The 22,878-nt window shown below is 46.5% G+C and overlaps 1 protein-coding gene across 2 annotated transcripts in view; it reads left to right on the forward strand.

Moving 5' to 3' along the window:
• LOC139366884 (nuclear receptor coactivator 2-like) overlaps positions 1–22,878 on the forward strand; it is a 166,009-nt gene that overhangs the window by 29,380 nt on the left and 113,751 nt on the right. For both annotated transcript variants that reach the window (XM_071104621.1, XM_071104622.1), the window contains exon 2: positions 11,098–11,176. The gene's annotated coding sequence lies outside the window, so the exon portion shown is untranslated. The remainder of the gene's footprint in view (positions 1–11,097; positions 11,177–22,878) is intronic.

Raw genomic sequence — 22,878 nt, forward strand, 5'->3', positions numbered from 1 at the left:
GTAGTAGGGCTGACCCCATTTAGTCTGTAGTATGGCCGACCCCATTTAGTCTGTAGTAGGGCCGACCCCATTTAGTCTGTAGTAGGGCCGACCCCATTTAGTCTGTAGTAGGGCTGACCCCATTTAGTCTGTAGTAGGGCTGACCCCATTTCGTCTGTAGTAGGGCTGACCCCATTTAGTCTGTAGTAGGGCTGACCCCATTTAGTCTGTAGTAGGGCTGACCCCATTTAGTCTGTAGTAGGGCTGACCCCATTTAGTCTGTAGTAGGGCTGACCCCATTTAGTCTGTAGTAGGGCCGACCCCATTTAGTCTGTAGTAGGGCCGACCCCATTTAGTATGTGGTAGGGCCGACCCCATTTAGTCTGTAGTAGGGCTGACCCCATGTAGTCTGTAGTAGGGCTGACCCCATTTAGTCTGTAGTAGGACTGACCCCATTTAGTCTGTAGTAGGGCTGACCCCATTTAGTCCACAGGTCTGTCTGTAGTAGGGCTGACCCCATTTAGTCTGTAGTAGGGCTGACCCCATTTAGTCTGTAGTAGGGCTGACCCCATTTAGTCCACAGGTCTGTCTGTAGTAGGGCTGACCCCATTTAGTCTGTAGTAGGACTGACCCCATTTAGTCCACTGGTCTGTCAGTAGTAGGGCCGACCCCATTTAGTCCACTGGTCTGTATGTAGTAGGGCCGACCCCATTTAGTCCACTGGTCTGTATGTAGTAGGGCCGACCCCATTTAGTCCACAGGTCTGTCTGTAGTAGGGCTGACCCCATTTAGTCTGTAGTAGGACTGACCCCATTTAGTCCACTGGTCTGTATGTAGTAGGGCCGACCCCATTTAGTCCACTGGTCTGTATGTAGTAGGGCCGACCCCATTTAGTCCACTGGTCTGTATATAGTAGGGCCGACCCCATTTAGTCCACTGGTCTGTATGTAGTAGGGCCGACCTGCCTGTACGTATGCTGGTCTGTCAGTTTTGTGTTTCCCAAGTTAATGGTGGGGGTTAGCATTTAATGAGGGTACCAAGTTAATGGTGGGGGTTAGCATTTGAGGAGGGTACCTTGTCTACTGGCACAGTTAGCAGCTGACCCTAGGATAACCTCTAGTACTTCTAGAATGCTGCTGACCCTAGGATAACCTACCAGTACTTCTAGAATGCTGCTGACCCTAGAATAACCTCCCAGTACTTCTAGAATGCTGCTGACCCTAGAATAACCGCTATTACTTCTAGAATGCTGCTGACCCTAGAATAACCACCCAGTACTTCTAGAATGCTGCTGACCCTAGGATAACCTACCAGTACTTCTAGAATGCTGCTGACCCTAGAATAACCTCCCAGTACTTCTAGAATGCTGCTGACCCTAGAATAACCTCCCAGTACTTCTAGAATGCTGCTGACCTGTGTCTGGTGACACCTTACGACAACCTGTAATTGCATCACAAGCTCCACCTATAGATTATATTGATTATTGATTAGAGCCTGGACAGTGACCTGAGCCTCTGATTAAGTAACAGACCGGTCAGACAGAACAGCCAGTGATCAGTGACAATAGAAATGTAGTTACAAGAACGGCACCTGGAGCCTCTGACCATTGACTTGAATATGGATGTTCGTTCTAGTAATTGCATTTCTATGGGTTAAGCTTCACGTCAGAAGCCCTGAAGTCTTATTGAATCTGAGCCCCATTTAGAACGGTCATTGGGAAGGAGTCCATTAAAGTCTCTCCATTGGCGTGTTAGCCCCGGTGACCTGCCAATCATCGCGGTGAGAAATAGCCCAGTCCTCAACTGGCAGCTTCATTAAAATAGTACCCGCAAATCACCAGTCTCAACGTCAACAGTGACGAGGCGACTCCGGGATGCTGGCCTTTTAGGCAGAGTTGCAAAGAAAAAGCCATATCTCAGACTGGCCAATAAAAATAAAAGATTAAGACGGGCCAAAGAACACAGACACTGGACTGGACAGAGGAACTCTGCCTAGAAGGCCAGCATCCCGGAGTCGACTCTTCACTGTTTACGTTGAGACTGGTGTTTTGTGGGTAGTTTTCAGCTGTGCTAACATAATTGCAAAAGGGTTTTCTAATGATCAATTAGCCTTTTTTTTCCTAAATTGTCAACTTGAATTAGCTAAACACAACGTGTCAATGGAACACGGTTTACTGATTTCAACGCTGTGAACCAGGGGATTGAACAATACCTGTCTACCTTTTTTAAAATGTAATGAACCTCAAACAAATATCAAAATCAAATATTTTTGTTGTTTTATGTTTGACTTGTTTTATACTATTTAATCAGAAGAGGGAGCGACACTCATTTGTAATACCGCTTGGAATTTATTTGTTGAAATTCCAAAAAACAGAGTGTAAGGCGTAGGCAAAATTGCCAGAGGGGATGGGCGGACATGCCCCCCCCCCCCCCCAATATTCTTCTTGTCCAATTCTTTCTGCAGTCCTGTGGCCCTGGGCGGTCTGTGGCTTTTCAAAACTAGAATGTGGCAGATGTTTTTCTTCCCCTCTACTGTTATTAGGATTGTTGTAATGTTCTCTACATGGCCTTTTACTGTATAACCAATAATGATTTTCATGTAGAAGAGTCGAGTATAACACTTCTACAACCAACGCTCCCAACCGCCAGGCTGTCTGCCCCCCCTCCCACCATCCATCCAAGCCCCCCCTCCCCCCATCTATCCAAGCCCCCCCTTCCACCAACCAGCCAAGCCCCCCCCTCCCCCATCCATCCAAGCCCCCCCCTCCCCCATCCATCCAAGCCCCCCCTCCCTCCCTCCCACCAACCAGCCAAGCCCCCCCCCCCCCGGAAAACCGCCCCTCAACCAGCCATTAAATTCTAAGTCTTAAATTCTAATAACTCATGCTTATGTTGGTACTACTCTGAGTCTACAAGGCCTTCTGTCTCTCTGTCTCTCTGTCTCTCTCTCTGTCTCTCTGTCTCTGGGGAGACATGACTGGCTTATTAGATTTAACAGGCACAACGCCTTTTTAATTACCAACGCCAACGAATTAGACCTTCAATCATCATCTCCCTGATCTGAGAATTATCCTAGTGGGATAGAAAATACAACTCCCACAGAGCTGCAGGCAGGCAAGTTGTAGTGAATAGGAAGAGAGGAAAAGTCAAGTGTTTCAGAGTAAGAGTGCTGATCTAGGGTCAGTTTGGCCTTTTAGATTATAATGAATAAGATTATATATATATATATACACACAAAATAATAATAATAATATATATATATACACACACACACACATACACACACAGTGCCCTCCGCTAATATTGGCACCTTGGTAAATTTGAGCAAAACGGGCTGTGAACTTTTCTTTGCGGTTTTATCCTCTTGGTGTTTCATTTTAAAATATTCACAAAAATCAAACCTAAATATTTTTCTCCGATACATGCGTGCCACAGTTATTGGCACCCCTCGAAATTCTTATGAGTAAAATCTGAAGTGTGTCCCATTTCATATCGGAGTGATTAGGAACCCTTGGTAAGCCATAACTTCCTGTTTCACTGGGGTATAAATATGAGGTGACACACAGGCCAAGTTACACACATCCATCACTATGGGAAAGACCTGAAAAAACACTAATGATGTGTGACAGAAGGTTGTTGAGCTGCACAAATCAGGAAATGGCGATTTAAGAAAATATCTCAACGGTTGGAAAATGGTCATTTCCTCTATTAGGGCAATAATTAAAGAAGTTTTAAAGCAACTGGAGATGTTAACGATCGGCCTGGAAGAGGACGTGGGTCTATATCGACCCCACGCACAGTGAGGAGGATGGACGAGTGGACAATAAAATCTCCCAAGGATCACAGCTGGAGAATAACAGACGTTAGTTGGGTCTTTGGGGGTCAACGTGTTCAACTACGACGATCAGACGCCACCGACATTAGCCACAAGTTGTTTGGGAGGGAGAAACCTGATGTTCCTTCTCTCGCTCTCTGCCATAAAATAAAATAAAATAAAAGTCTTTGCTGTCATCAAACAGTTTGCCGAACGTTACTGGAACTTTCAATGGGACCGGGTTCTACGCTCAGATGAGACTAAACTAGAGCTTTTTGGCGTAGGCAGAAGGACAGCCATGCAGAAAAGTACCTTGTCCCCACTGTGAAGTAATGTTGGAGGATCTTTAATGTTGTGGGCCTGTTTTTTTAATTTTTTCTTCCAAAAGGTTCTGGACAACTTGTTAGGATACATGTTATCATGGAGTCTTATCAAATACCGGCAGATATTAAATCAAAACCCGACTGACTCTGCTAGGAAGGCTATAAACCGGGGCCGTAGTTGGATCTTCCAGCAGGACAATGATCCAAAACACACCTCAAAATCAACACAAAAAATAGTTCACTGACCACAGACTTAAGGTTTTTACCATGGCCATCCCAGTCCCCTGACCTAAACCCCATGCGATTGGCTGAAGAGGAGAGTCCACAAGCGTGGACCTGGGAATCTGAAGGATCTGGAGGGATTCTGTATGGAGGAATAGTCTCAGATCCCTTGCCATGTGCTCTCCAACCTCATTATGCATTATAGGAGAAGACTCAGAGCTGCTATCTTGGCAAAGAGAGGTTACACAAAGTATTGAATGAAGGGGTGCCAATAATTGTAGCTCACATATATATATATATATATATATATATATATATATATATATATATATATATTCAAAAAAAAATATTTCAATGATTTTACTTTAATTAAAGGTTAGATTTTGGTGAATATTTTGAATGAAAGACCAAGAAGATAAACAATAGGAAAACAATTCACAGCCCGTTTTGCTCATATTTATTTACCAGGGGAGCCGATATTAGTGGAGGGCACTAAAGACACACATCACATCAATGATGACAGATAGTAATAGGAAAGAAAACACACTTCACTGCCATATAGTGGACCCCATACTTCACTGCCGTATAATGGAACCCACACTGCCGTATAGTGGACCCCACACTGCCATATAGTGGACCCCACACTGCCATATAGTGGACCCCACACTGCCATATAGTGGACCCCACACTGCCATATAGTGGACCCCACACTGCCATATAGTGGACCCCACACTTCCCTGCCGTATAGTGGACCCCACACTTCACTGCCATATAGTGGACCCCACACTGCCGTATAGTGGACCCCACACTTCACTGCCATATAGTGGACCCCACACTGCCGTATAGTGGACCCCACACTTCCCTGCCGTATAGTGGAACCCACACTGCCGTATAGTGGACCCCACACTCCACTGCCATATAGTGGACCCCACACTGCCGTATAGTGGACCCCACACTTCCCTGCCGTATAGTGGAACCCATACTTCACTGCCGTATAGTGGAACCCACACTGCCGTATAGTGGACCCCTCACTTCACTGCCGTATAGTGGACCCCACACTGCCATATAGTGGACCCCACACTGCCATATAGTGGACCCCACACTGCCATATAGTGGACCCCACACTGCCATATAGTGGACCCCACACTGCCATATAGTGGACCCCACACTGCCATATAGTGGACCCCACACTTCCCTGCCGTATAGTGGACCCCACACTTCCCTGCCGTATAGTGGACCCCACACTTCCCTGCCGTATAGTGGACCCCACACTGCCATATAGTGGACCCCACACTTCCCTGCCGTATAGTGGACCCCACACTGCCGTATAGTGGACCCCACACTTCCCTGCCGTATAGTGGACCCCACACTTCCCTGCCGTATAGTGGACCCCACACTGCCGTATAGTGGACCCCACACTCCACTGCCATATAGTGGACCACACTCCACTGCCATATAGTGGACCCCACACTGCCGTATAGTGGACCCCACACTCCACTGCCGTATAGTGGACCCCACACTGCCATATAGTGGACCCACACTGCCATATAGTGGACCCCACACTCCACTGCCATATAGTGGACCCCACACTCCACTGCCATATAGTGGACCCCACACTGCCATATAGTGGACCCCACACTTCACTGCCATATAGTGGACCCCACACTTCACTGCCATATAGTGGACCCCACACTGCCGTATAGTGGACCCCACACTTCACTGCCATATAGTGGACCCCACACTTCACTGCCGTATAGTGGACCCCACACTGCCATATAGTGGACCCCACACTGCCGTATAGTGGACCCCATACTCCACTGAAGTATAGTGGACCCCATACTCCACTGCCGTATAGTGGACCCCACACTCCACTGCCGTATAGTGGACCCCACACTCCACTGCCATATAGTGGACCCCACACTCCACTGCCGTATAGTGGACCCCACACTCCACTGCCGTATAGTGGACCCCACACTCCACTGCCGTATAGTGGACCCCACACTCCACTGCCGTATAGTGGACCCCACACTCCACTGCCGTATAGTGGACCCCACACTCCACTGCCGTATAGTGGACCCCACACTCCACTGCCGTATAGTGGACCCCACACTCCACTGCCATATAGTGGACCCCACACTCCACTGCCGTATAGTGGACCCCACACTCCACTGCCGTATAGTGGACCCCACACTCCACTGCCGTATAGTGGACCCCACACTCCACTGCCGTATAGTGGACCCCACACTCCACTGCCGTATAGTGGACCCCACACTCCACTGCCGTATAGTGGACCCCACACTGCAGTATAGTGGACCCCACACTTCACTGCCATATAGTGGACCCCACACTTCACTGCCGTATAGTGGACCCCACACTTCACTGCCGTATAGTGGACCCCACACTTCACTGCCATATAGTGGACCCCACACTGCCATATAGTGGACCCCACACTGCCGTATAGTGGACCCCACACTTCCCTGCCGTATAGTGGACCCCACACTTCCCTGCCGTATAGTGGACCCCACACTTCCCTGCCGTATAGTGGACCCCACACTTCACTGCCATATAGTGGACCCCACACTCCACTGCCATATAGTGGACCCCACACTCCACTGCCATATAGTGGACCCTCTACTCTTCTCTCTCTCATGCCCTTGGAGGAATTTACTGTGCCACTTCCTTTGCCTCTGTGGTATATGTCACATGCTCTGTGTCACCTGGTTGTTCTCCCATCTCATTGGTTGCTGGTGTGACAAGGTTTCTGAGGGGCAGAGGGATGGGGGGTAGCAGAGAGCGAGAGAGGGAACAGCAGTTTCCTCTTTTTGAAATGTCTCGATAGCATTGATCAGATTTATTTAGGAGTAAGAGATCCCAAAAGGTATTGGATGCATCACAAATGGCACCCTATTCCCTATATAGTGCACTATTTTAGACCAGGGCCCTATGGCACCCTATTCCCTATATAGTGCACTACTTTAGACCAGAGCCCTATTCCCTATATAGTGCACTATTTTAGACCAGAGCCCTATTCCCTATATAGTGCACTACTTTAGACCAGAGCCCTATTCCCTATATAGTGCACTATTTTAGACCAGAGCCCTATTACCTATATAGTGCACTACTTTAGACCAGAGCCCTATTCCCTATATAGTGCACTACTTTAGACCAGGACCCTCTGGCACCCTATTCCCTATATAGTGCACTACTTTAGACCAGAGCCCTATTCCCTATATAGTGCACTATTTTAGACCAGAGCCCTATTACCTATATAGTGCACTACTTTAGACCAGGACCCTCTGGCACCCTATTCCCTATATATAGTGCACTACTATAGACCAGAGCCCGGCCTAACCCTCCTCTAACCCGGACAACGCTGGGCCAATTGTGCGCGCCCTATGAGACTCCCGATTACGGCCGGTTGTGATACAGCCCGGGATCAAACCAGGGTCTGTAATGACGCCTCTAGCGCTGCGTTTCAGTGCCTTAGACCGCTGTGCCACATTATTATTTTCAATGACGGCCTAGGAACGGTGGGTTAACTGCCTCGTTCAGGGGCAGAACGACAGATTTTGACCTTGTCAGCTCTGGGGATTCAAACTTGCAACCTTACAGTTAACTAGTCCAACGCTCTAACCACCTGCCTCTCATTGCACTCCACGAGGAGCAGTAAGAAGCCAAGGTAAGTTGCTAGCTAGCATTAAAAAACAATCAATCAATCAAAGTCACTAGTTAACAACACATGGTTGATGATATTACTAGTTTATTTATCGATGCGGTGCGTATCGATGCTCCAATGTGAACCTAACCATAAACATCAATGCTTTTCTTAAAATCAATACACATAAGTATATATTTTTAAACCTTCATATATAGCTAAAATAAATCCAGGTTAGCAGGCAATATTAACCAGGTGAAATTGTGTCATTTCTCTTGCGTTCATTGCACGCAGAGTCAGGGTATATGCAACAGTTTGGGCCGCCTGGCTCGTTGCGAACTAATTTGCCAGAATTTTATGTAATTATGACATAACATTGAAGGTTGTGCAATGTAACAGCAATATTTAGACTTAGGGATGCCACCCGTTAGATAAAATACGGAACGGTTCCGTATTTCACTGAAAGAATCTTGTCTTGTTTTCGAGATGATAGTTTCTGGATTTGACCATATTAATAACCTACTGTGTGTATTTATGTGTGTTATTATGTTATAATTAAGTCTATGATTTGATATTTGATAGAGCAGTCTGACTGAGCGGTGGTAGGCACCAGCAGGCTCGTAAGCATTCATTCAAACAGCACTTTCCTGTGTTTTGCCAGCAGCTCTTCGCAATGCTTCAAGCATCGTGCTGTTTATGACTTCAAGCCCATCAACTCCCGAGATGAGGCTGGTGTAACCGATGTGAAATGGCTAGCTAGTTAGCGGGGTGCGCGCTAATAGCGTTTCAAACGTCACTCGCTCTGAGACTTAGTGGTTGTTCCCCTTGCTCTGCATGGGTAACGCTGCTTCGAGGGTGGCTGTTGTCGTTGTGTTCCTGGTTCGAGCCCGGGTAGGAGCGAGGAGGGGGATGGAAGCTATACTGTTACACTGGCAAAACTAAAGTGTCTATAAGAACATCCAACAGTGAAAGGTTAATGTAATACAAATGGTAGAGAGAGAAATAGTCCCATAATTCCTATAATAACTACAACCTAAAACTTCTTACCTGGAAATGTTGAAGACTCATGTTAAAAGGAACCACCAGCTTTCATATGTTTTCATGTTCTGAGCAAGGAACTTACACGTTAGCTTTCTTACATGGCACATATTGCACTTTTACTTTCTTCTCCAACACTTTGTTTTTGCATTATTTAAACCAAATTGAACATGTTTCATTATTTATTTGAGGCTAAATATATTTTTTTTTACGTATTATATTAAGTTAAAATAAGTGTTCATTCAGTATTGTTGTAATTGTCATTATTACAACAACAAACATTGTCTGATTAATCGGTATCTGCTTTTTTGGTCCTCCAATAATCAGTATCGGTATCGGTGTTGAAAAATTATAATCGGTCGACCTCTGGAATAGGGTGCCTCTGGGACTCCTCTCCCCTCCAACTTCTCATCCACTTGGCTGGTGTTAGCAGTTAACACAGACCACAAAGCAAATCAGGGGGAGAAAAATAGGTTTATTCAAAGAGAACAAATCATAGTTCATATGGCTCCCTAGTGGCACAGTGGTCTAAGGCATTGCATCTCAGTGCAAGAGGCGTCACTACAGTCCCTGGTTTCGATTCCAGGCTGTATCACAACAGGCCGTGATTGGGAGTCCCAAAAGGCGGCGCACAATTGGCCCAGAGTCGTCCGGGTTTGGGTTTGCCAGATTAGGCCGTCATTGTAAATAAGAATTTGTTCTTAACTGACTTGCCTAGTTAAATAAAGGTTAAATATTATTTTTTTTATTAAAATTGTTTTTATGCTGGGAAGTAGATGGTCATTATTCCCTGTCTGTGGAGTGATTCTCCACAGAACAAAGTAACAGGATGTAATTTATAACCCAACCCTAGCCTGTAGTTGACCAATTAGAATTCCTTGCAATAAAATTGGGCCAATGGCCAAATGCCAAGTATCCCGTTTCAGGCTCAATGTATAGACAATTCGGACCAATGAGAACTTGCTAGATGTAGCTACGAGTCCCGGACTGAAATTCCTCCCGTGTCTCTGACCCATTAATCATTAATTCCCCATTATAGAATAACAACTATTTCCATTGATCGTTAATTCCCTCTTGACCTTTAGCCCTCTTGACATATTCTTACACTGGGATACAGAAGTGTGTTTAACACCTGATGTAATCTCAACCACCGACACACACACACACACACACACACACACACACACACACACACACACACACACACACACACACACACACAGGGCTGCCAGGACTGACTGAGCCTAAACATTAGACCTTACACTGACAGGGGCTTGGACTTTGACCGTTGTAGTCAAATCAGATGTCATTGCAGTCAACTTTGGAAATAGATTGAATCAGTTTATGATAAACAGATTCATTATATGATCACAAACTGATTGAATCTATTTATCACAAACGGATTCATTATATCTATCACAAACTGATTAAATATAATGAATCAGTTTGTGATAAATAGAAATGGATGGATTCAGTTTGTTATTATTGTTATTTATGTGATACAAATGGCCCCGTTGTCAATGGGTGGTTGTTTAATAAATGTACCTGCTTGGAACAGGCTAGATTAAGGGCTTCAGATATGACAGCCAATGGGGGCTTAGTGTTCTGCTGAGGGTTTAATGGCATTTAGCTGTCCCCTAGTGTTCTGCTGAGGGTTTAATGGCATTTAACTGTCCCTCAGTGTTCTGCTGAGGGTTTAATGGCATTTAACTGTCCCTTTAATGTTCTCTATCAACCTAATAAACCTGTATTTCAAGTCAATACTACCATGATGTGAAACCGTGACTGAGTGTTTCTTGCCAGGGGGAGATGGATGATTAATTCAGTTAGGGTTGTTTGAGTGGTTGAAGTAGTCTACAGTTTGATAGTCAATGGCTTTCTGACGGTCACCAAATTATCATTGGTGTCGAAAGCTGTGTGTAATCAGCTGTTCTTTCCCTTTTGTCAAATCAGATCTTTAGAGTTTCTCAATTAACCTAATTTACCAGTGTTAACACAAGTCAAGAATCATGTGTGTGTGTGTGTGTGTAACCCCGATTTAAGTGTGTCTTCCTGTCTGGTCACTAGGTAGAAGAGGTGGATGAAGGGTTGCCCTCCCAGCAGCCATGATGCCCTGAAGAGCTGACTGGAGTCTGTACCAGAACCTATAGGTACTGTGACACACACGCACACACTGTGACGCGCACTCACACACCGAAAAACACGCACAGACATACAACGTGACACACTTACACACACACACACACACACACACCCCCACACCGAGACGCACACACACACATTCCCTTGAAAAATCCTGAGATGCACAGTGTCCTATTTTACTTGTGTGTTTACTGCCAGTCTTAACGATCAGTAATTTTGTACAAGGTTAACTGCTCTGTCTCACACACTTCTGTCGTGGACGTGTTCTCTCTTGCAGTCGAGTCGGTTCGACATCTCACTATGGGACACGCCCTCTTTTGAGGGTCATTGGTTGAAGCCTTATTCAATCATGCCTAACAGGCAAATCAGAGCTTTATGGATGTAATCACTCCTCCCCCCCGCGTGTCTATTTATGACCCTGCTCTGCTCTCCTCTTCATGAGTCTATTTGGTTACTAGCCCCGTTATGCAGCTTTCTTCAGAAAACTAGCCCTCAACTTCACTGTTCCTTGTCGGTGTGGGTTACCGCCCTGCCACGGAGCATTGAGTGGCGTATTTTCTATTTTCAGGAATTCTGCTGACTTCAGCTTCACTTTACAGAGTGAAGTTAGCTTGTTAGCCACGCTATTTGTTGCCAGGTAGCTACAGTACACCTCTCGCCTACCCTACACACATTTGCGATTGTTAGCTAGCCAGCTCCACTGCTTTAGCATCCCGCTAATATCAGATTCCACACACATTTGAGCTACTTCTACCCGGGGTCTCTAGCTCTCCGTCGGTTCCCACCGTTCGTGGTTAGCTAGCTGAACTTTTGAGTGTCTTGGCTAGTTAGTGGGTTAATGGCATAATTAAACACCCATTAGGTGTTGTTTGACTAGCACGTGCTGTTCATTTTTCAGTGTGTTACGCCACCAGTTGATGCACCATCACTTTTGACATTGTTAAAAGGTAACTCAGCAGTTCCTTCTACCTCAAGTTAGTTGGTTTACACACCCGAGTCATAACACTTGGTATCTCACGCTACGGCTCGTCGAACTGGCTACCATCACGCAGGTGAAGATAGCCAGCTAATTAGCTAGCATCACCGTATAAAGATGGCATTTATTTCCCACCACCCTGGTAAATAAAGCTTTCTGTTTCTACTTACTTGGCTTAAGCTGCACGTTACCCTGTGTCTCTCTCGACGTCGCGTCGTAGTAGCAGCGTGGGCAGGCTTAAGCGTCTTGGCATAAATTGGTGACTGACTGGTTGATCTGCGCCGGACACTCGGGCTCAAGCAGCGGAGCACACAGCCCAGCTGTTGTCGCACCTGCTCTCTCTAGACTTCAGGATAAATCACCTGCTCTCTCTAGACTTCAGGATAAATCACCTGCTCGCTCTAGACTTCAGGATAAATCACCTGCTCTCTCTAGACTTCAGGATAAATCACCTGCTCTCTCTAGACTTCAGGATAAATCACCTGCTCTCTCTAGGGTTCAGGATAAATCACCTGCTCGCTCTAGGCTTCAGGATGAAACACCTGCTCTCTCTAGGGTTCAGGATAAATCACCTGCTCTCTCTAGACTTCAGGATAAATCACCTGCTCTCTCTAGGCTTCAGGATAAATCACCTGCTCTCTCTAGGGTTCAGGATAAATCACCTGCTCTTTCTAGACTTCAGGATAAATCACCTGCTCTCTCTAGGCTTCAGGATAAATCACCTGCTCTCTCTAGGGTTCAGGATAAATCACCTGCTCTCTCTAGACTTCAGGATAAATCACCTGCTCTCTCTAGGCTTCAGGATAAATCACCTGCTCTCTCTAGACTTCAGGATAAATCACCTGCTCTCTCTAGACTTCAGGATAAATCACCTGCTCTCTCTAGGCTTCAGGATAAATCACCTGCTCTCTCTAGACTTCAGGATAAATCACCTGCTCTCTCTAGGGTTCAGGATAAATCACCTGCTCTCTCTAGGGTTCAGGATAAATCACCTGCTCTCTCTAGGGTTCAGGATAAATCACCTGCTCTCTCTAGGGTTCAGGATAAATCACCTGCTCTCTCTAGGGTTCAGGATAAATCACCTGCTCTCTCTAGACTTCAGGATAAATCACCTGCTCTCTCTAGACTTCAGGATAAATCACCTGCTCTCTCTAGACTTCAGGATAAAACACCTGCTCTCTCTCGGGTTCAGGATAAATCACCTGCTCTCTCTTGGCTTCAGGATAAATCACCTGCTCGCTCTAGGCTTCAGGATAAATCACCTGCTCTCTCTAGGCTTCAGGATAAATCACCTGCTCGCTCTAGGCTTCAGGATAAATCACCTGCTCTCTCTAGGGTTCAGGATAAATCACCTGCTCTCTCTAGGGTTCAGGATAAATCACCTGCTCGCTCTAGGCTTCAGGATGAAACACCTGCTCTCTCTAGGGTTCAGGATAAATCACCTGCTCGCTCTAGGCTTCAGGATAAATCACCTGCTCTCTCTAGGGTTCCGGATAAATCACCTGCTCTTTCTAGGGTTCAGGATAAATCACCTGCTCTCTCTAGGGTTCAGGATAAAACACCTGCTCTCTCTAGGCTTCAGGATAAAACACCTGCTCTCTCTAGGCTTCAGGATAAATCACCTGCTCTCTCTAGGCTTCAGGATAAAACACCTGCTCTCTCTAGGCTTCAGGATGAAACACCTGCTCTCTCTAGGGTTCAGGATAAATCACCTGCTCTCTCTAGGGTTCAGGATAAATCACCTGCTCTCTCTAGGGTTCAGGATAAAACACCTGCTCTCTCTAGAGTTCAGGATAAAACACCTGCTCTCTCTAGGCTTCAGGATAAATCACCTGCTCTCTCTAGGCTTCAGGATGAAACACCTGCTCTCTCTAGGGTTCAGGATAAATCACCTGCTCTCTCTAGGGTTCAGGATAAATCACCTGCTCTCTCTAGGGTTCAGGATAAAACACCTGCTCTCTCTAGAGTTCAGGATAAAACACCTGCTCTCTCTAGGGTTCAGGATAAAACACCTGCTCTCTCTAGGGTTCAGGATAAATCACCTGCTCTCTCTAGGGTTCAGGATAAATCACCTGCTCTCTCTAGGGTTCAGGATAAATCACCTGCTCTCTCTAGGCTTCATGAGAAATCATGTCAAAACCAACATCAGTCACGGCTTCAGGAGAAATCAGGCCAAAAGCAACATCAGTCACGTACTGGCTTCTTGGGCTCATAGTCTTCATGATTGTGGTATTTCTGCTTGGTCTCCTCCTCATGAGAGACTTCCAGCGGTAGGTGACCTCACTTCGCTTGGACCCGTCTCTCTACTGGCACAGGTGCTCACTTCTTAATTATTATTATTATTGTTTTTTCAAATATAACTTTTATTTAACTAGGCAAGTCAGTTAAGAACAAATTCTTATTTACAATGACGTCCTACACCGGCCAATCCCGGATGACGCTGAGCCAATTGTGCGCTGCCCTATGGGACTCCCAATCACGGCCGGTTGTGATACAGCCTGGAATCTAACCAGGGTCTGTAGTGACGCCTCTAGCACTGAGAAGCAGTGCCCTTAGACCACTGTGATACAGCCTGGAATCTAACCAGGGTCTGTAGTGACGCCTCTAGCACTGAGATGCAGTGCTCTTAGACCGCTGTGATACAGCCTGGAATCTAACCAGGGTCTGTAGTGACGCCTCTAGCACTGAGATGCAGTTCCTTAGACTACTGCACCACCCGGGAGCCACTTCTCTCTGCAAAGTGTCTATCGGCACTTCCAATGCTGGAGAGACCCATCTCTCTTGACGCGGGACTTCCAATGCTGGAGAGACCCATCTCTCTTGACGTGGGACTTCCAATGCTGGAGAGACCCATCTCTCTTGACGTGGGACTTCCAATGCTGGAGAGACCCATCTCTCTTGACGCGGGACTTCCAATGCTGGAGAGACCCATCTCTCTTGACGCGGGACTTCCCGACTGGGGGAGTCTTCACACGCGGAGTAGTGACTGGTTGCATCACTACAGAGATGGGGGCAGTCCACGAAGGGCGTACGGTGAACTTGTTTGGCGGCTCGTTCGGCTTCCCCTCACTCCTTTGAGGATGTAACGCCTGGATGTTGCTGTGCCCTCCCTGGTGCACACAGTCCCCTCCCTGGTGCACACAGTCCCCTCCCTGGTGCACACAGTCCCCTCCCTGGTGCACACAGTCCCCTCCCTGGTGCACACAGTCCCCTCCCTGGTGCACACAGTCCCCTCCCTGGTGCACACAGTCCCCTCCCTGGTGCACACAGTCCACTCCCTGGTGCACACAGTCCCCTCCCTGGTGCACACAGTCCCCTCCCTGGTGCACACAGTCCCCTCCCTGGTGCACACAGTCCCCTCCCTGGTGCACACAGTCCCCTCCCTGGTGCACACAGTCCCCTCCCTGGTGCACACAGTCCTTGGTGCTGGAGATTTTATGTTTTTATTTATTATGGATCCCCATTAGTTCCTGTCAAGGCAGCAGCTACTCTTCCTGGGGTTTATTATGGATCCCCATTAGTTCCTGTCAAGGCAGCAGCTACTCTTCCTGGGGTTTATTATGGATCCCCATTAGTTCCTGTCAAGGCAGCAGCTACTCTTCCTGGGGTTTAATATGGATCCCCATTAGTTCCTGCCAAGGCAGCAGCTACTCTTCCTGGGGTTTATTATGGATCCCCATTAGTTCCTGCCAAGGCAGCAGCTACTCTTCCTGGGGTTTATTATGGATCCCCATTAGTTCCTGCCAAGGCAGCAGCTACTCTTCCTGGGGTTTATTATGGATCCCCATTAGTTCCTGCCAAGGCAGCAGCTACTCTTCCTGGGGTTTATTATGGATCCCCATTAGTTCCTGCCAAGGCAGCAGCTACTCTTCCTGGGGTTTATTATGGATCCCCATTAGTTCCTGCCAAGGCAGCAGCTACTCTTCCTGGGGTTTATTATGGATCCCCATTAGTTCCTGCCAAGGCAGCAGCTACTCTTCCTGGGGTTTATTATGGATCCCCATTAGTTCCTGCCAAGGCAGCAGCTACTCTTCCTGGGGTTTATTATGGGTCCCCATTAGTTCCTGCCAAGGCAGCAGCTACTCTTCCTGGGGTTTATTATGGATCCTCATTAGTTCCTGCCAAGGCAGCAGCTACTCTTCATGGGGTTTATTATGGATCCCCATTAGTTCCTGTCAAGGCAGCAGCTACTCTTCTTGGGGTCCAGCAAAATGAAGGCAGTTTATACAATTTTAAAAACATTACAATACATTGACAGATTTCACAATACGCTGTGTGCCCTCAGGCCCCTACTCCACCACTACTACATCGAATAAAAATTAGATTTGTCACATACACATGGTTAGCAGATGTTAATGCGAGTGTAGCGAACTACTACTAAATTCATGTGTAGCTATAGTGAGTAGGATGGATGAGTTAAATTACTATGTACCACAGCAGGCTTCTCAGAAAACGGGCTATTGGCAATCAGGGCGTTTTTGTAAGTGTCCCACAGTGCGATGTCAAACCGAATTGCTCTACGGACAATTCCTTCAACCCCATGGCTTGGTTTTTGCTCTGACATGCACTGTCAACTGTGGGACCTTATATAGACAGGTGTGTCTTTCCAAATCATGTCCAATCAATTGAATTTACCACAGGTGGACTCCAATCAAGTAGAAACATCTCAAGGCTGTTAAAAGGAAACAGGGTTGAGTTGAGTTTATTTTATTTTTTTACAGGGACAGTGCACATTAATCAACGTTTCAGTCAAAGTGTCGGTTTTAGCCAGCCGGCTAATTTTCAGTCCCTGGGCAGGTTATTAAAAACAATTACAATATAGACAATCATTGAGCAGTGAGCACACGCAGAGCAACATAGGACAAGCAAGACGTAGCATACAGACAGAGCAACATAGAACAAGCAAGACGTAGCATACAGACAGAGCAACACAGGACAAGTAAGACGTAGCATACAGACAGAGCAACATAGAACAAGCAACATAGGACAAGCAAGACGTAGCATACAGACAGAGCAACATAGGACAAGAAAGACGTAGCATACAGACAGAGCAACATAGAACAAGCAAGACATAGCATACAGACAGAGCAACACAGGACAAGCAAGACGTAGCATACAGACAGAGCAACATAGGACAAGAAAGACGTAGCATACAGACAGAGCAACATAGAACAAGCAAGACATAGCATACAGACAGAGCAACACAGGACAAGCAAGACGTAGCATACAGACAGAGCAACACAGAACAAAAAGCAGCAAGACAAAATTCATAAAAGCAACAAAGTGTTTCCACACCTCACAAGCTACAGACAACAGACAACATGGAAAGCGGCAACACACAGCTAGGGATTATGTTCCCAAATCTGATTGACCTTTAGCCATGTCTTCATACATTTTGTGAAAGTGTGATAGGGGGTGCAGTCATGTGTGTCTGATGGGTGCACCCGAGCTCAATTTGGAGTCTCATTTCAAAGGGTCTGAATACTTATGTCAATTTCAAAAAACCCGCTTCCGCTTTGTCATGTTGGGGCGTTGTGTGTAGATTGATGAAGACGCAACGTAAAACAAAATGAATACAAAGTCAAGGGGGTCTGACTGCTTTCCAAAGGCAGTGTATAGTATAGGGTGCCATTAGGCATCCAGAGTTAAAGGCTAATTCTGCTAATTTTCATTCTCATGTTCATTATCTCCAGCACCATACCAATGTCTCCATACGCAAAAACGAGAGAGAGAGAGAGAGAGAGAGGCCCTGCTAACCCCCTGTGACGGATCTCTCTCTCTCTCTGTTTGGGGGAAAATAAATTACCCATGATGCAATTCCCCCCACGTCCTAACAGAGAATCCCTCCCTCCCTCCCTCCTTACTGACTCTCCATATGGAGCAGAAGAAGCCATTCGGGGTCATTGCGACGCGGCTGCAACATTGTTTTCTTCCTATATATTATTCTACAGTGTAAGGGGACACGTCCCAAATGGGACCACATTTTAGGGCCCTACGTTTGACCAGGGCCCATAGGGCTGAAAGCCAATGTTTCTAGGCTCTTGTTACAGTCGACTAAGACTTCAAATCAATGCGCCCCCCCCCCCCCTTTCTTACTCTCTAACTAGTGTTTTTGATATTCCATGTAGATTAATGCACAGTCATGGCCCGTGCAGGCCAGTGGATCCCCATAACCACTGGGTGTGTCTCTGTAGACCGAAGCCCACTAACCCACATGATTATAGGCATGCTACGCTGGCACATGCCCCCCTGGCAGACTCGAGACAAAGCCATAGTCTACCAAAGGCACCCTATTTCCTATGGGAGCTAGTCTAAAGTAGTGCACTATAAAGGGAATAGGGTGCCATTTTGGACTGTCTGGCAGTGAGAGGCGGTTTTGCGTGTTGTAATGTGACTGAAACGGGCGATTCAGTGTTTTGAAGACCATTTACACACACACACACACACACACACACACACACACACACACACTGTCACGAACCGGCTCGAGGCCCGTAAACAAAAAAGGGAGACAACGAGGAGATATAAGGACTAACAAAAATATATTTATTACAATTACAATTAACTATGGTGTGTGTGTGTGTAGTCACTAATCAGTAGTGTAAGTGAGTGGTTGCGTGTATAGATGTGATAGTGAGGAATGTTAAAAGATGCCAAAGCAAACAAACCAGACACAAAAATGCCACGACCAAAATCCAACAGGTGTGTCTGCATGGAGAGAGTCTCCTCAACGACTGGGGGATGTGGTGTATTTATCCTGGGACACACCCAGGACCAGGTGTGTCTGCATGGAGAGAGTTTCCCCAACGACTGGGGGAAGTGGTGTATTTATCCTGGGACACACCCAGGCCCAGGTGTGTCCCATTTCACTGACGACCCTCCCGGTTCCGCCCACCGACATCCTAATAAGGAATACAAGAGAAAAGAGAAAGACTACGGCAGACAGAGTGGAAGGGTCGTCACAACACACACACACACACACACACACACACACCACTCATTCATCACCACAGACCCAGCAGGGTAACACTCAAAGCGTTGTCTCACTATGTTGTTATGGCAACTGATTAGAAATGGTCAAACATGATTATTAAGGATCCAGTGTTTTAATGGTGTGCTGCTTTAAAAGCAGTGTGTGTTTAGGCTTTACCCTGTGGAACAACCCCTCCCACTTGGGTTCTAGAGTTGTCCTTGTATGGGTTCTTAGCAGAGTTCTAGAGTTGTTCCTGTATGTGTTCTTAGCAGAGTTCTAGCGTTGTCCCTGTATGTGTTCTTAGCAGAGTTCTAGAGTTGTCCCTGTATGGGTTCTTAGCAGAGTTCTAGAGTTGTCCCTGTATGTGTTCTTAGCAGAGTTCTAGAGTTGTCCCTGTATGCGTTCTTAGCAGAGTTCTAGAGTTGTCCCTGAATTCTGAGCAGGCCACACACATACCTACCTACCTAGCTACCGACACCTCCAACCACTTCACTCCAGAGCAACATGCCACTCAGTCAATTGATTTTCATATCTTCTGAAGTCCCGGTCTGACTGATTGTGTGACTGTGACACATTTCTCGGTGTGCTCCTCAGTTGACTGAATGGTTGTTATTAGTCTGTAGTGGATCCTATATATATGTTGACTGAATGGTTGTTATTATTCTGTAGTGGATCCTATATATGTTGACTGAATGGTCCTTATTATTCTGTAGTGGATCCTATATATGTTGACTGAATGGTTGTTATTATTCTGTAGTGTGACGTATCCTACAGTTGAAGTCTGAAGTTTACATACACTTAGGTTGGTTAGTCATTAAAACTCGTTTTTCAACCACTCCACAAATGTCTTGTTAACAAACTATAGTTTTGGCAAGTCGGTTAGGACATCTACTTTGTGCATGACACAATTAATTTTTCCAACAATTGTTTACAGACAGTTTATTTCACTTATAATTCACTGTATCACAATTCCAGGGGGTCAGAAGTTTACATACACTAAGTTGACTGTGCCTTTAAACAGCTTGGAAAATTCCAGAAGATGATGTCATGGCTTTAGAAGCTTCTAATAGGCTAATTGACATCATTTGAGTCAATTGGAGGTGTACCTGTGGATGTATTTCAAGGCCTACCTTTAAACTCAGTGCCTCTTTGCTTGACATCATGGGAAAATCAAAAACAATCAGCCAAAGACCTCAGAAACAAAATTGTAGACCTCCACAAGTTGGTTTATTCTTGGGAACAATTTCCAAACGCCTGAAGGTACCACATTCATCTGTATAAACAATAGTACGCAAGTATAAACACCATGGGACCACACGGCCGTCATACCGCTCAGGAAGGAGACGTGTTCTGTCTCCTAGAGATGAACGTACTTTGGTGTGAAAAGTGCAAATCAATCGCAGAACAGCAGTCACTCTGTCTGCCGTATTCTCTCTCTTTGCTCTTGTTTACCTTATTAGGATGCCGGTGGGCGGAACCGGTGGGCGGAACAGGGGGTACCGGTACAGAGTCAATGTGCGAGGGCACCGGTTAGTCGAGGTAATTGAGGTAATATGTAGAGGTATGTAGGTGTAGTTATTAAAGTGACTATGCATAGATGATAACAGAGAGCAGCAGCAGCGTTCTGGGGGGGGGGGGATGCAAATAGTGGTAGCCATTTGATTAGCAGTTCAGGAGTGGACGCCAAGGAGCTTGAAGCTCTCAACCTGTTCCACTACAGCCCCATCGATGAGAAGGGGGGCGTACTCAGTCCTCCGTTTCCTGTAGTCCACAATCATCTCCTTTTGTTTTGATTACGTTGAGGGGGAGGTTTTTCTACTGGCACCACATGGTCAGGTCTCTGACCTCGTCCTTATAGGCTGTCTCATCGTTGTTGGTGATTAGACCTACCACTGTTGTCATCTGCAAACTGAGTGATGGTGTTGGAGTCGTGCCTGGCCATGCAGTCATGAGTGAACAGGGAGTATAGGAGGGGACTGAGCACGCACCCCTGGGGGGCCCCCGTGTTGAGGATCCGTGTGGCAGATGTGTTGTTACCTACCCTTACCACCCGGGGAGGCCCGTCAGGAAGTCCAGGGTCCAGTTGCAGAGGGAGGTGTTTAGTCCCAGGATCCCTAGCTTAGTGATGAGCTTAATTGACACTATGGTGTTGAACGCTGAGCTGTAGTCAATGATCAGCATTCTCACATAGGTGTTCCTTTTGTCCAGGTGTGAAAGGGCAGTGTGGAGTGCAATAGAGATTGCATCATCTGTGTATCTGTTGGTGCGGTATGCAAATTGGAGTGGGTGTAAGGTTTCTGGGATAATGGTGTTGATGTGAGCCATGACCAGCCTTTCAAAGCACTTCATGGCTACAGACGTGAGTGCTTCGGTTCGGTAGGTAGGTTCTTGTTCTTTGGCACAGGGACCATGGTGGTCTGCTTGAAACATGTTGGTATTACAGACTGGGTCAGGGAGAGGTTGAAAATTTCAGTGAAGACAGTTGCCAGTTGGTCAGCGTATGCTCGGAGTACACGTCCTGGTAATTCGTCTGGCCCTGCTTCTTTGTGACTGTTGACCTGTTTAAAGGTCTTGCTCACATTGGCTGCTGAGAGCGTGATCAAATAGTCGTCAGGAACAGTTGATGCTCTCATGCATGTTTCAGTGTTACTTGCCCCGACGCGAGCAAGTTATTTAGCTCGTCTGGTCGTGCTCGTGTCACTGGGCAGCTCTTGGCTGTGCTTCCCTTTGTAGTCTGTAATAGTTAGCAAGCCCTGCCACATCCGTCGAGCGTTGGAGCTGGTGTAATACGACTCGATCTTGGTCCTGTATTGACGCTTTGCCTGTTTGATTGTTCGTGGGAGGGCATTGCGGGATTTCTTATAAGCTTCCGGGTTAGAGTCCTGCTTCTTGAAAGCTCAGTGCTAATGTTGCCTGTAATCCATGGCTTCTGGTTGGGGTATGAACGTACAGTCACTGTGGGGACGACGTCCTCTGCACTTATTGATAAAGCCAGTGACTGATGTGGTGTACTCCATCGGAAATATCCCGGAGACATGTTCCAGTCTGTAGCAAAACAGTCCTGTAGTTTAGCATCTGCTTCATCTGACCACTTTTTTTTATAGACCGAGTCACTGGTGCTTCCTGCTTTAATTTCTGCTTGTAAGCAGGAATCGGGAGGATAGAATTATGGTCAGATTTGCCAAACGGAGTGCGAGGGAGAGCTTTGTACGCGTCTCTGTGTGTGGAGTAAAGGTGGTCTAGAGTTGTTTTTCCCCCCCTCTGGTTGCACATTTAACATGCTGATAGAAACGAGGTAAAACAGATGTAAGTTTCCCTGCATTGAAGTCCCTCGGCTACTGAGAGCGCCGCCTCTGGGTGAGCGTTTTCTGACTGTGGTGGTATGTAAACAGCTACAAAGAATACAGACGACAAACTCTCTCGGTAGGTAGTGTGGTCTACAGCTTATCATGAGATACTCAACCTCGGGCAAGCAAAACCTTGAGACTTCCTTAGATATCGTGCACCAGCTGTTGTTTACATAAATGCATAGGCCCCCGCCCCGTGTCTTACCGGAGGCTGCTGTTCTGTCCTGGCGATATAACCTGCCAGTTGTATGTTCTTAATGTCGTCTTTCAGCCACGACTTGGTAGGATAAACAGGCTTTCAGTTCGTCCCTTTTATTTTCCAGCGATTGAACATTAACTAGCATGACGGAAGGCAAGGGCAGATTAGCCACTCGTTGCCTGATCTTCACAAGGCACCCTGATTTCTTTCC

Source organism: Oncorhynchus clarkii, chromosome 15 (assembly GCF_045791955.1).
Source record: "Oncorhynchus clarkii lewisi isolate Uvic-CL-2024 chromosome 15, UVic_Ocla_1.0, whole genome shotgun sequence".
NCBI classification, from domain to species: Eukaryota; Metazoa; Chordata; class Actinopteri; order Salmoniformes; family Salmonidae; genus Oncorhynchus; species Oncorhynchus clarkii.